A 13,653-nucleotide genomic window follows, 5' to 3' on the forward strand; every position below is an offset into this window, starting at 1 on the left:
TTACACTGAGATTGTTAACCCCTTAAAGTTGCTTTCCTTAGAAAAGCAGATCAAAGAACCTGTGTTAGCAGCCTTCTGTGTGCTAGTTGTTGTTGGTCTTACACAGCCACAGTAGCTGCTAGCAAGATTGTTGCTAAAGATGGCCATGGCCATGGAGAATGAGTACCAGAGGAACCAAAAAAAATCTGCTTAAAGCAGCACCATCATCAGGTACTGAGACTGCCAGATTATCATCCAGAAACAGGTAGACGTAGAAGCAGGATGTTTTGCAGGAACAGTTGACTGTAAGGCTGGTTTGGGCCAGTTTGGGGGGTGGGGCATAGCTCACTAAGGTCAGCCAGAGAACACCAGCAAGAAGTGAGCAAGATTTGGTTTCACTGCAAGCTCTTGATTGGCTCCTTTCAGCAAACAGGCTTACTCTGTGTCCAGTGCATCTGCCTGGTAAGGTAGTTCATATAAAACAGACATATTAATCTCAGGGGCACTTTCACACCCTGAACTCTATTGCCTTACCTGTGTATCCAGCCAGGTGTTATCTTACCTGTGATTCATTGCTCCTACTTCAGATGCTTTGATTTTTGACTCTTAGGTTGCACCTGGTGTTTGCTTTTGCATTCCCCATAGACAGTAAGTGATATTTCATCTCTTTATCCTAACACTGTCTAACAGAGCTTTGGCTCTGAGATTTGGATTAGCCTCTATAAACTGATAAACCTTCGCTAAGGAACATCCATGGATCCTGAGAACAGAAGCACAAAGATAGTGCAAAATTATAAACTAGTACAGTAAAACAAAGTCAACTGGAATTTTCAGTACATGATATGGTCTAGTCTAGTGACCTGAAGTCATATCTGAACAAAAGACCCAGGTTTGTATGTCAGCTTCAAAACTGCACCCATGATCTTTTTTTTTTTTTTTAACAGTACCAGGTCACTTTATGGGGATGTAAATGGTGGAGTTTTTTTGGTACAGATTATGAAAAGGTAAAATGACCAAAATATGCATGCCTCGAAACACAGCAGGAGTCACACCTGCAGTTTCCAAGTATGGGGGAAGCCAGGGGTGGCTTAGCTCTCCTTGTCACTGTCTCCTAGGGTGTGCTTATCAAAAAGATATTTTGCCATGCCAGACCTGGGGGGGGGCCCATTTTGCACAGGTTAGCTACGTGACCACTCAGTTGTTTGATGGACTTTATCTGTTCGTCCAGGTAGTGGTTTTCGAGGCAACCACATAAATGAGCATTATTCTTGTCATTTGCCGCCTTACGCAATTCTAGTAATGACTAACTGATACTTTTTTTCCAAGAGCAGAACACACACCATTGCATTCAGCCCACGTTCCCAGTCATCTCGGTGAGGTTTCTTGATGTCTTGCAGGAAGATCCCGCCACCGCGTTGGTTTTGGAGTTTCATCAGCTTCTCAGCATGTTCCCTCTCCTCGTGGAACTGGTGTACGAAATACCTGGCAAAGTTCTTCGATGCCACATCATCTCGGTCAAAGTAGTAAGACATGGACAGGTAGGACGTAGGAGGCATAGAGCTCCAGGTTGATCTGCCGGTTGATGGCAGCCTCCGAGTTCTGGTTGTAGTTCTGCCGTACCTGAGAGGGGGATGACGTGGTCACAGCAGCGGCGATGGAGGAGAAAGAGGAGGAGGAGGCGGCTGCGCAGTGGCTGCTACTGAGCCTGAGCTGGCAGCTGACGCTTGCACTGTAGGACTGAAGAAGTGCTGGTTAGGGAGGTGAAGGTGGAGAGGTGGCTAAGGGCTGCTCCTCCTGGGAATCGAGCAGCTGATTCCGTTCAAGGGTTGTTGAAGCAGAAAACCACAGCGACTTCCCTTCCCTGCGCTTCTGGCCCGCACCCATGATCTTTCATAGAGCGACAGGAAAGAGTGGATAGCTGTGTGAACAAAGCTTTCAGAGGGTACACAGCTGCTCATGACTACAAATTAAGATCCCATTCCTTGTCTAAGAAGCATAGGAACATATTGTTGCTGTGCCCCCTGGGCATATTCTTTCCACTAATAGAGAGACCGTCAGAAGCTAAGGAACTTTCATTTCATTTCTGATCTCATCATAGCCCCTTCTCCAAAATTGGTATCAATGAATTGAAGGGGGAGACAGGTGGGAAGATATAGACCACAGAACAAACCCTTAACTACAAACACCTAATAGAGCAGCCAAGCTTAGTCTTTATAAATACTAATTCCCACCACCACCCTCACCCTCACCAATGTGTTGAAGCTCCAAGTTCCTGGATGCGCCCTCCCCATCATGCTCCCATTCATAGACTATGGTACCTACACTTATATGACTCTGGACCTTTCTAGACCTCAGTTTTCTCTATATATCTATAAAATGAGTAGATTGGACTCTATGACCTTTAAGGCCCCTTCCATGTCTCTCTCTATATATATATGATTCTCTGATAATGACATTCCTCAGCACTACACAAAGTATCAAACCTCCCAAGCTTCAGACACCTACCTACACCCACCACATTGACTCTTATCCTTCTACTTGGGCATGAGTATTACTAGGAATTTTCCTCAAGTCTCCTTTCTACCCCAATGAGGATTTTTCCTTGGTATTAATCATGTATTCCCTTATAAGATATAAAATGATTCTAGTTCATCCTTTAATGTTCTTCTATTGAAGCTGTTTTCCTCTACCAATTACAGTAGAGTTCTCCACTTGTCCTGATATATGTGGACTCAGGAAGTTGAGCCTTGACCTTCCATATTGTGTCTCTGAATCTAGCTGTTAGCTAACTCATCATCTGTTTTTTAGAGGCTTGGGGCTAAGATACTTCTGCATAAACCAAAATCCCTTGGTGATCCATCACTGCCTCTAGTCACCATTGCCTAGTGTGTCTCTCTACGATCTGCAGCCACATGATTTGTTGAGGGTAGGCGGAGGAGGGTGATCACAGATTTCCCCTCTAAGGAAGTGGCTCTAAATCTCTAGGTGTGGAATCTCTCTAGGAGCTCCTTCTTTCAACTCTAAATATATTCATCTCTCCTAAGGTGGCTATTTTTTTTCCTTTTAAAGTCCAAGAGTAAAGGTAAAGTGTCATCAGTCATGACTTATCCTTAAATGTGGTGTTAATGAGGATGGTTACACCTGATAAAGGGAAATATTCCCAATTTCAGAACAAAGTATTTATCAGTGAATGGCAATAATTACCCAGGAGAATGCTTGGTAAAGACCCCCTATACCACTGGTGTCAAACTCAAATAGGAATGGGGTGATTAAATTGTACAGCCTTGCAGGCTGCATATTGACTTAGGAAACCACATATTAATATGTCTATGTTTTATTGTATTTTATTTATTAAGTTTTTCCTAATATTTTAATCTGGTTCAGGTTAAACTCAGGAGTGTTGTAGACCACTAGACTCCCTGGTTTCCTTCAAGTTTCAGTTCAAACACCCCTTCCCACATGAGGTCTTTCTTGGTCTCCCCAGTTGCTAGTAGCTCTCAGTCAAAATCACCTTGTATTTCTTTATGATGCTTTTACATATACTTAAATGTATACATGTTGTTCCTCTCTGCATTATATAAACTACTTGAAGACAGGGAGTATACAATTTTTGTTTGCTACCTCTGCCCTATATAATGTTTCTCTCTTATAGACACTACTGTTCTTTGCATTAACTCCATCACTTTAAAAACACATTCTTTTAGTTGCCGTATCTAGTACCTAGTTTCTATGGCCACATCTCTCCCAAACACAGGGATGAAGTTCAACTCTGATGCTTCCTAAGACAAGTTGCTAAATGTCAGCTAGGATCAACTACTTGTCCCTCGCTAGTGAAAAAATATTCCCTCTTTCCTAGGCTTTTCTCAATTTCTTAGAGCCTCAGTTTCTCTACCTGTCAAATGATAGGATTAGAGAAGATGCTCTCCAAGCTCCTTTTTTTCTCTAAATTTACAAGAAGGTTCTGGTTCTCTTCAGAATATGCAGAAAACTTAAAAATTCCTCATGCAGTATGGGACTGAAAATTGATGACAAGGGTTTGGAATATGTAGCCCAAATATCTTTTGTCCTACTTCTTAAGATACAATTAAAACAGCTAAACTAGCAGTTCTGTGCAAGGAGGGGAGAGGGCAGGTGAAGGGGGAATGAGTGAATCTTGCTCTCATCAAATTTGGCCTGAGGAGGGAATACCATACATACTCAATTAGGTATCTTACCCCACAGGAAAGAAGAGGGAAGAAGATAAAAAAGGGGGGGGATGATGGAGGGGAGGGCAGATGGGGGTGGAGGTAATCAAAAACAAACACTTTGGAAAGGGGACAGGGTCAAGGGAGAAAATTCAATAAAGGGGGATGGGTTGGGAAGGAGCAAAATATAGTTAGTCTCTCATAACATGAGTATTGTGGAAGGGTTATACATAATGATACACATGTGGCCTATGTTGAATTGCTTGACTTCTTAGGGAGGGTGGGTGGGAAGGGAAGAGGGGAGAGAATTTGAAACTCAAAGTTTTAAAAACAGATGTACAAAAACAAAAAAAAAAGTTTTTGCATGCAACTAGAAAATAAGATACACAGGCAATGGGGTGTAGAAATTTATCTTGCCCTACAAGAAAGGAAGGAAAAAGGGGATGGGAGGGGAGCGGGGTGACAGAAGGGAGGACTGAATGGGGAACAGGGCAACCAGAATATACGTCATCTTGGAGTGGGGGGGAGGGTAGAAATGGGGAGAAAATTTGTAATTCAAACTCTTGTGAAAATCAATGCTGAAAACTAAATATGTTAAATAAATAAATTTAAAAAATAAAAATAAAACAACTAAACTCCACTTGGGGGGACATGTCACTTGTCATGATAATAAAGGCCACCCAATTTCTGAAATCAGTTAATAAATAAAACAAGTTTGAAGAACAGAATGTAATTCAATCTAGTACAATGAAAAACTCAATATGATTAGTACAATTAGTACTCAAACTAGTATAAAAAAACAAAATAAAATCTCTTAAGTACCTACTATGCACAAGTACACACCTATTGTGTCCAAAGTGGTAGATGTTGACAATACAAAGGTGAAAAATGCTACCATCCTCACTTAGAATAAAGAGTATGCATACCACTAATAAGTACAAATTAGAATGTGACTAAATGCATAAGAGAGCTCTAATGGAGAAGGATGAGAAATATGAGAGGGGAGGGATCATTTCTCTTCCAGTTACTTCTAAGACCAAATGCATTCTCCTCTGTTGGAAATTTAAAATCCTATACGATCTGGTTACAATATACATTCCCAGCCTTAGTACACATTGCTGCCCTTCACAAACTCTAGGGTCTAGCCAGATCTACCTTCTTGTTCTGCCTTACATATCATCCCATCTCCCTTTATCACTCCCTCTTCACTGTTATATCCTAGACTCCCTGGTTCCCTTCAAGGCTCAATTCAAACACCCCTCCCTACATGAGGCCTTTCTTGGTCTCCCCAGTTGCTAGTGGCTCTCAATCAAAATTACCATGTATTTATTTATGATTTATCCACATACTTAAATATATAATGATACTATCTCCCCTCATAGAATATAAGCTCCTTGAGGACAGGGGGCACACAAATTTTTTCTCTGTATTCTCAGTGTCTAAATAGGAGCTTAACAAATGCTTGTTGACTGACTGACTGACTGATATCTTAGGGAACCACAGAATGAATTATAAAATATACTACTACAAAGGCACAATATAGCATCATGGGATAACTTACAGGGTTATAAAAATGAATTGTAGTTATCATCATTGTTTTCAAAATCATCATTATTACCATTAAAGTCATCATTATTGCTAAGCTGTCGTCATTATTATACAAGTGTCAGTTCAATGCTCTGAAAGCAACATAACAAAGGGATGGCAAAGTATTTTGAAATTTGGAGGGGGAGGTTGTATTGACAATAATACATAATCAATCTTAGTGAGCATCATGTACAAAATAATAACCTCAAACCTTTCATTTTCCAACCTGGGTGGCTATAACAATAAATTGTTTGATGCTATAGGATGGAGCACAAATGTCACACATTGCCTTTCTCCCCCTTGCTGAGCTTTAGTCTTCAGCAAGATCTGACAAATATTGGCATTATGTGTCACTAAGAAGTAAAAGATCATGCTCTGACCTTCAAGAATCCTCACAATATGTACATTATGTTGATGTGCCCTTTGTTTTGTCTATCTTGGTTTGCTTTGGCAGCCTCAGCTATTTCAGAGCAAGCGAGGTTGTTTTACCAAGTTTCCAATGGCATCCTTTTAGCCAGGGATTTAACTGAAGGCTCAAACAACTTCTTGGCACTATTTATTTATTCCATTTGGACACAGCTGGGAGTCAAGATATGAGGGAAAAGGAGTAAGCTGCGGATACCTCAAAGGCTCATTTTAAAGTACTGTTTGCCAAAGTTTGTTCAAATTTTTTATGAAATACTTGATTTTAATCCTTTTTTTCTGAGATCCAATTCTGATGCCTCCTCTATGAAGGCATCCCTGATATACAGGAATGCTCTCTCCTTCCTTAAATTCTGCATAGTAATTTTCCCAGAGATCAACTTCGACTTGACACACTTAATTAATCGACTTGACACACTCTGTCATTAATCATTATGCTTAATGTAGATGCCGTATTTTCATCTGTTAAAGCATAAGCTCTTGAGAAACAGCTTGGTAGGGTGAAGAGAAAATGGACTCAAGTCACTGAGCCCTTCGAATTCTGCCCTAAGCATTTGATAGCTATGAAACTCAGTTGCCTCAACTATAAAATGGAGATGATAGTATATACTTTATGAAATTTAATTATTACATGAGATAAATGTTAAGTACACTATAAACATTAAAACCCTGTGTCAGCTATCATTATTATTATTATAGTCTCATTTTCATCTTTTTTCTATTGGGTTCAGAGAGAAAGAGTCCTGAGCTAGCTTGTTATGCTATTATTCTTTCATAGTTAATTTTCCGTTGACTTTTGCAAAGGTGGATAACATAATTGTTCTCTTTATAATTGAATAAAAGTATCAAAATGAGCTGTGGGCACCCTGAGAGCATCCATGACACACTTCCAGTACCAAGCAATAGGGACAGTATTCACCCTACCAATTCTGACATGACTTTGATCTCCTTTGCCAGATCTCTCTATATTTGGAAGCTTTTAGTTCTATACAGTTTGGGGATCAAGAGTGGTTGGTATGATGATATAATCTATTTTTAAAATTTATTTATGGATTGATGTTACATATAAGTGATTATAGGCAAAATGTTTTTTGATAATTATCAGATTCTAGCAATATCATTGGAGCTCTCCAGGATATTTTTAGATATTTATAGTATGAGAATTTGTTTTATCTTAGTCCATGAAAGAAAGATTCTGATATATGATTCTAGGTAAAAGGTTAAGACTTTAATAAGAATTTTGTAGTTGCTAAATTTTTACAGCCTGAAGTAATTTATTATGGAATTTCTACCTATATTTTTTATATCATCTACATTTGTCAACAAGTCCAGACTGTTTCAGGAAAATCCTTTTATAATTTTTGATGGCATCCTGGTCCTGATTTGTTATCGTAAGTTCTTTTGTTTTCACAAATTCGCATTGATTTATTTGGTACTTCTTTCATCAACATGTGTATTGTTAATACAATTTAAAGATCTTCCCATCCATTAATAGGCCCATGTGACCTGTTTGAGTCACGTGGAAGCCTGAGTCACATGAGCCTGTGGTGGGAGAAGATTGCTGAATGGGTGGAGCAAGAAGGGTGGAGCAGAGCTGAGAGGAAGTGAGACCTAGCAGTCAGAGCTGGGAGGGAGAGACACACAGAGCAGTGGCTAGTGTAAGTGAGAGAGGGAGTGATTTTGCCCTTGCCCATGAGGAGGCCCTAATGGAGGGAAGGCTTGGGGATGTTCATGCCCTCTCATTGATAATGTGTATAGATTCCTTTGGCAGCCTCAGCTTTCTGGTGTTTGAATAAATGTTTTGGTTCTGCCTTCAATGAAGAGTCTGTTATATTTTGTGATTCAGAACTACATCGGCATATCATAGCAGCCATAGCCTCTAGGGGTATCACATTGGTGCTATAACATGTCATTAGTTAAGTTTATATAGATGTCAACCCTGGTGGTCCTTTTGAATGTATTCTTAAATCTTAGTCATTTCACAGATGTAAACTACTGTGGTCAGTTACATTAGATAAACTGGATGACAAATACTTATTATCAACTTTTACTATTGTTTGGTGAATTAACACCTACTCATTCCAAATATATTTGGGTAGGTTCTTGACTTGTTTATCATACATCCTAAAATCCATCTCTCATTTGTGGTGAAGAAGCATCCATTGTTTTTTAACCACCATAGGGTGACGGGCCTTGATTTTCTTTAAACTATTACAATATAATATATTAATATTACCTAATGGTGGCATCGGTGCTGATTGTTACTATTATTGGTATTCCATTGTTATTAACTTTTTCAATGGGGTTCACAAAAAAATGGTGGATAAAATTACTAGCCTGTTATTAATAATTTATATTTGAGTTCAACAAACTAGGAAACATATGAATGGAACAAGTCAAGTGAACAAGTATTTATTAAGTGCCTATTATGTTCTGCGCTCTGTACTAAACATTGGGAGTATATAGAAAGGCAAAAGATAGTTCCTGTCCTCAAGGAGTTCAAAGTCTTATAGGAGAAACAATATACAAGCAACTTTTTAAAAACAAGATATATACAAAATAAATTGGATATACACTAGCATTAAGGGGATCAGTAAAGGCTTCCTGTAGAAAGTGGAAATTTTACCTGGGATTTGAAGGAATCCAAGGAAATCAGGAGGTAGAAAAGAGGAAGGAGAGAATTCCAGGCATAGGGGACATCAAGTGAAAATACAAGGAACTGAGAGATAGATTGTCCTCTGGCGGAGACAGCAAGGAGACCAGTGTCACTCTTCTGCAGAGTACATGGAAGGGAATAAAGTGGAAGATTAGAAAGTTGGAAAGGCAAATAATTTTGAAAGCCTTTAAATGACAAAGATAACAGTTTATATTTGATCCTTGAAATAATTGGAAGCCACTGAACTTTACTGGATGGATGTGTTACATGTTCAGACCTCTGTTCTGGGAATATCAATTTGACACATGAGTGGGGGATGGACTGGAGAGAGGCAAAAATGAGGTAGGGAGATTAACCAGAAGGCAAGGAAGGAAGAAGAAGAAAAGAAAGGAGGAGTTGAGTTGCACAATTGGAACTGGCCAGTTGGTCCCCCAGTGGGGCATCCCATACTACTCACATGATACTGTTTAATACCTGGTAGTGAGGGATTGCACCAGGATACTGGCAGTGTCAGGAGAGTGAGGGATAAGGGCATGCATGTGAGAGATGTTTCTGAGGTAGAAAAAGTAATACTTGTAAACAGATTGGCAAGAATGGTGAGAGTGAGGAATTACAGATGACACTAAGTTTGTGAGCATAAGTGATATGGAGGGTGGGGTGCCCTTGACAATAATAGAAAAGTTAGGAAGAAAGGAGGACTTAGAGGGGGACAATAATGAGTTTAGTTTGTACATATTGAGTTTATGATGTTCATGTGACATCAGTTCAAGACATCTGGTAGGCAGTTGGAGATGAGAGGGGATGTCAAAAGAGAGATTAGCAATGGATAAGTAGATCTGAGACTCATTATCATGGAGATAATGATTGAACCCCTTGGAGTTGATAAGATCACCATACTATAGAGTTGTTGTTCTTTGTCCTTCCCTCTAGGAGGAAGGTGACATCAGGACATCAGGAAGGTGATGTCACAACTTGCAAGTGAATTGGATTTAAGTAGGGGAGGGCTGTGCAAAGTCACCAGCCTCACTTTCTTCACTGGAGCCATCTGGGTCTAGTGGTAAGATATTGATCAGGATGACTGGAGATGGCTCAGGATGCGGTGGGCCCCTAATGCATTAGGAGACCCTGGGCAAAGAATGTTCTCCTTTACCTAGTAACACACACACACACACACACACACACACACACACACACACACACAGAAGAAATCAATCTGGAAGGGAAAGACCTTCAGAGTTTCTGCCCAAAACAGAAACAATTGCTATTTACACTCATTTTGAGCCATTGGAATTCAAACAATGGCCCAGTGAGGATTGGCTTGGGTCCCATGGTTGGCCAATCAATGAGAGCCAGAATGATTTGGGTTTAAGCCAGCATGGTCCTTAAAAAAGAAATCTAGCCTGTAAACCCCAAGATATTTTGCAAGATTTCAGCAATCAAAATTTACATTTCTTCGGGGAACAGTACCCACAGGTAAGGATGTGATACCCTATGCCGACAGAGGGAGGGGAAGGAAAAATAGAAAGGGAGAGGAAAGGAAAGAAGGAGCTGAGTCGCCCAACCAAAACCGGCCTGCTGGGTCCCCAGTGGGGCAGCTCATACTACTCACATGTTACTGTTTGATCTTTATTCTCAAATAGCACCATGGCATCAGGAAGGTGATGCCATGACTTTCAAGTGAATTGGATTTCAGTAAGGGAGGGCTGTGCAAAGTCACCAGCCTCACTCTTTCCTCTGGAATCATCTGGGTCCAGTGGCAAGATATAGATCACTACAACTGGACATGGCCCCAGATGCAGTGGAAGACCTTGGCCTTTTTGTGCTATAGAGTGAGAAGAGGAAAAGGCATAGGACAGAGCTGTGAAGAACACATAATTAGTGTGTGAGACACGAGTGAAAAAAGGGGTTGACAGACAGATGGGAGAAAAAAGAGGAGATAGCAGTATTCTGAAAACCCTAAGATAAGAAAGTATCAGGGAGAAGAGAGTGATAAAGACTTTCAAAGGCTGTTGAGAGAGATCAAGAGAGGTCAAGAAGGATAAGGATTGAGAAAAAGCCATTAGATTTGGTAATTAAGAGATCATTGGTAACTTTGGAGAGAGAAGTTTCAGTTAAATAATGAAATCAGAAGCCAGATGGCAGAGAATAAAAATAACTCATCTTCTGTAGATCTTGTTTATCTTGTTCTCCAGGAATTTATTTCAATTCTCTTTCTTCTTTTTATCATGGAAATGCTAATCTTCCTATAGCTGCCTTAAGGCACTGGACCCTATATTTTATTAATATTGTGGTGGCTTTTATTAGTGTATCTTCCAAATTTATTATGGTCTATTTTTTCAGTTCTTCTGCTATTAATCAGGTGTTAATTGAATGAAACATGCTCTTCCCATTTTCAGAATTCAAGACAATATGCCTACAAATTCATTCACACATTTCTCTTTGATATCTGTACCCTCAATGTGTTTGACCTAGAGAAGAAGTTATTTGTAGTAATGATCTTCATTCATTGGTTCAGTATGAACTTTAAAGTAAATTTCAAAGCTTTCAGTCTCTAACTTTCCTTTATATATGTTAAGAATTTTACAACTATCAAGTCCAAATGATATTTTGATATCACTGCAAAAGATTCCTTGAGATGAAGGAGCCGTTTAATTTGTTTTGGTGGAACCATATAGTTTTATGGCATGGACAAAGATCAAATGCATTATTTCTCACCAGACTGCACTCCAACTTCTCTTCTATGCCTCCCAGCAGCATTTTGATCCTGGAAGACCATTTCAGCCCTGGAATTCACATGTTGGAAATGCCCTTAGCCTCTGTGGCCCCTCTGTCTAATTGGATCACTCATCCCAGAGCCTTCCTTTCAGTAGAAAACTCTGCTTCCTTTTATGTGTTGTCTTTCCCCAATAGAATGTAATTTTCTCGACAGCAGGAACTTTCTTTTTCCTTTGTTTATGTTCCCAACACTTAGCATAGTGCCTGGCACATAGTACGTGTTTAATAAATCCCTACTGACTGATTGATTGAAATGGTTAATGAGATGTTTTAGTTTGATATTCTTTAATTTTGAAGCTGTCCTTAGTTTTATTTAAGAGAAATGATGATAATTTAAGGCCAACCAGAACTATAAGGCTTAAAATGTCTTCCTGAAAAAAATGTCATGATTTATGTGAATTGTTCTGTACATTATGTTGGTGGCATGTTTCAAATGAAAATCAGTTTTCCACATGTATATCAAGTACTCGGATGTTCTTATCATACTTCAGAGAGAGAGATACACACATTAATATACACATTTTACATAAAATAAAAATATTTAAAGAATATGAGCAAGCTGTGGGTAGAAATAAGTTCACAGCATTGTGAAAATCAACAAATACAATATGAATATTATGGCACTTTAAGAAAAGTTGTTCAAAATACAATAATAGGTAAGTTTGTCTTTATACTCTTGGAACTTTTTAGTAATCTTTTTTATTTCTCAGTCAATGTATGATTTAGCTGTAAGTTTCTTTTAGGATTTTTTTTTGTGTGACTGTCAATGTTTTGTATAAAGTACATGAACACATAATTGAATTATTTGAAGGATTTAGTGACCTTCTCATCCTTTAGTAACAGACAAATTATAACATCTGTTAAGAAAGTTAGTTAGTATAGGAGAGGAAAATGGTAAAGAGCCTTGCTAGTTATGCATAAATACCAAAAGCTATATATGCACAACTATCAATTGCAATAACTTTAGTTATTATGAGACCTTAAATTTAGAGCCACAAGAGACCTTGGAGACTATGAATTCTAATCTCCCAAAATCACATACGGAAAAACCGAGAAAGGTGAAGTTATTGGCCCAAGATCATACAACTAGTAATAACTGTGGTAGGATTTGAATTTTGGACTTCCTGTCGACATACCAAACACTTTACCTGCTGCACCTCCTAATTTCCTTTTATGTAACTCCAAAGCTTTCTAGTTTTGCAATGAGACTAGGATTTCAGTCCTCTCTGTTGACATAATCCTTTGGAATTCAGTATAGTAATGATGCACACCCTTACTGTTTCTCATTTGTTCCAATGTCTGCTTTTGTTGGCTGTTGTCCTTACCACCAAATAAATGACTGGAATTTTTTTTCAAATTCTTTTTCTATTGGAATTCTGTCTTGCTCCAAGTTCTCTTCTTAACAGTCTCCATTGTAATATCTTCAATTGATGTTGAATCATTTTCTTTTCTTTTTGAACTTCTCTGACTTCCATATATTGCCTCAACCACTGATTTTTGCTTTCTGTTGCTGAGGAAGGAGTCTAAAATTAGTAATATAGTTTTGTTTTCCAGATTCCTTTTGCATATTTTTATTGCCTTTAACTGGGTAATCAGATGTTCAAGTCTTCTACTGTTCATGTCAGCTAGATATTCATGTAATCTTTAAATATGTTTCCACAGATGATGATGATAGTAGTGGTGTGATGATTATCTCTTTCTTCTCAACTTTTTCAATGGAGTTTAGATAGAAATGGTACTGGGTTAAGTCACCATGCTATTATTATTCTTTTACATTTAATTTGGTAAGTATTAGTGCACAGACTATGGAAAAATAACTTTCTTATAACAGAAAAAATAAAAGATTTGGGGAAATAAACTTTATGTTCTTTATGCTAACAGAAAGCATTTTGGGAAAACATCCAGTAGCAGAGAAGACAAAAGGGATGTTATATACTTTTCTTTTTCCCACATGATTTTTATTTATTTGCACTAGATGTTTATATTTTCCATTCAATGTAACTTGGTTATTATGAGCATTTGGGATGACAACATCTATTTGAAATGTTT

General features: G+C 38.6%; 1 pseudogene; it reads right to left on the reverse strand.

Moving 5' to 3' along the window:
- Window positions 1-1,067: 1,067 nt before the first annotated feature.
- On the reverse strand, window positions 1,068-2,858 carry LOC118838588 (annotated as a pseudogene).
- Window positions 2,859-13,653: the final 10,795 nt, after the last annotated feature.

Source organism: Trichosurus vulpecula, chromosome 1 (assembly GCF_011100635.1).
Source record: "Trichosurus vulpecula isolate mTriVul1 chromosome 1, mTriVul1.pri, whole genome shotgun sequence".
Taxonomy (NCBI): Eukaryota; Metazoa; Chordata; class Mammalia; order Diprotodontia; family Phalangeridae; genus Trichosurus; species Trichosurus vulpecula.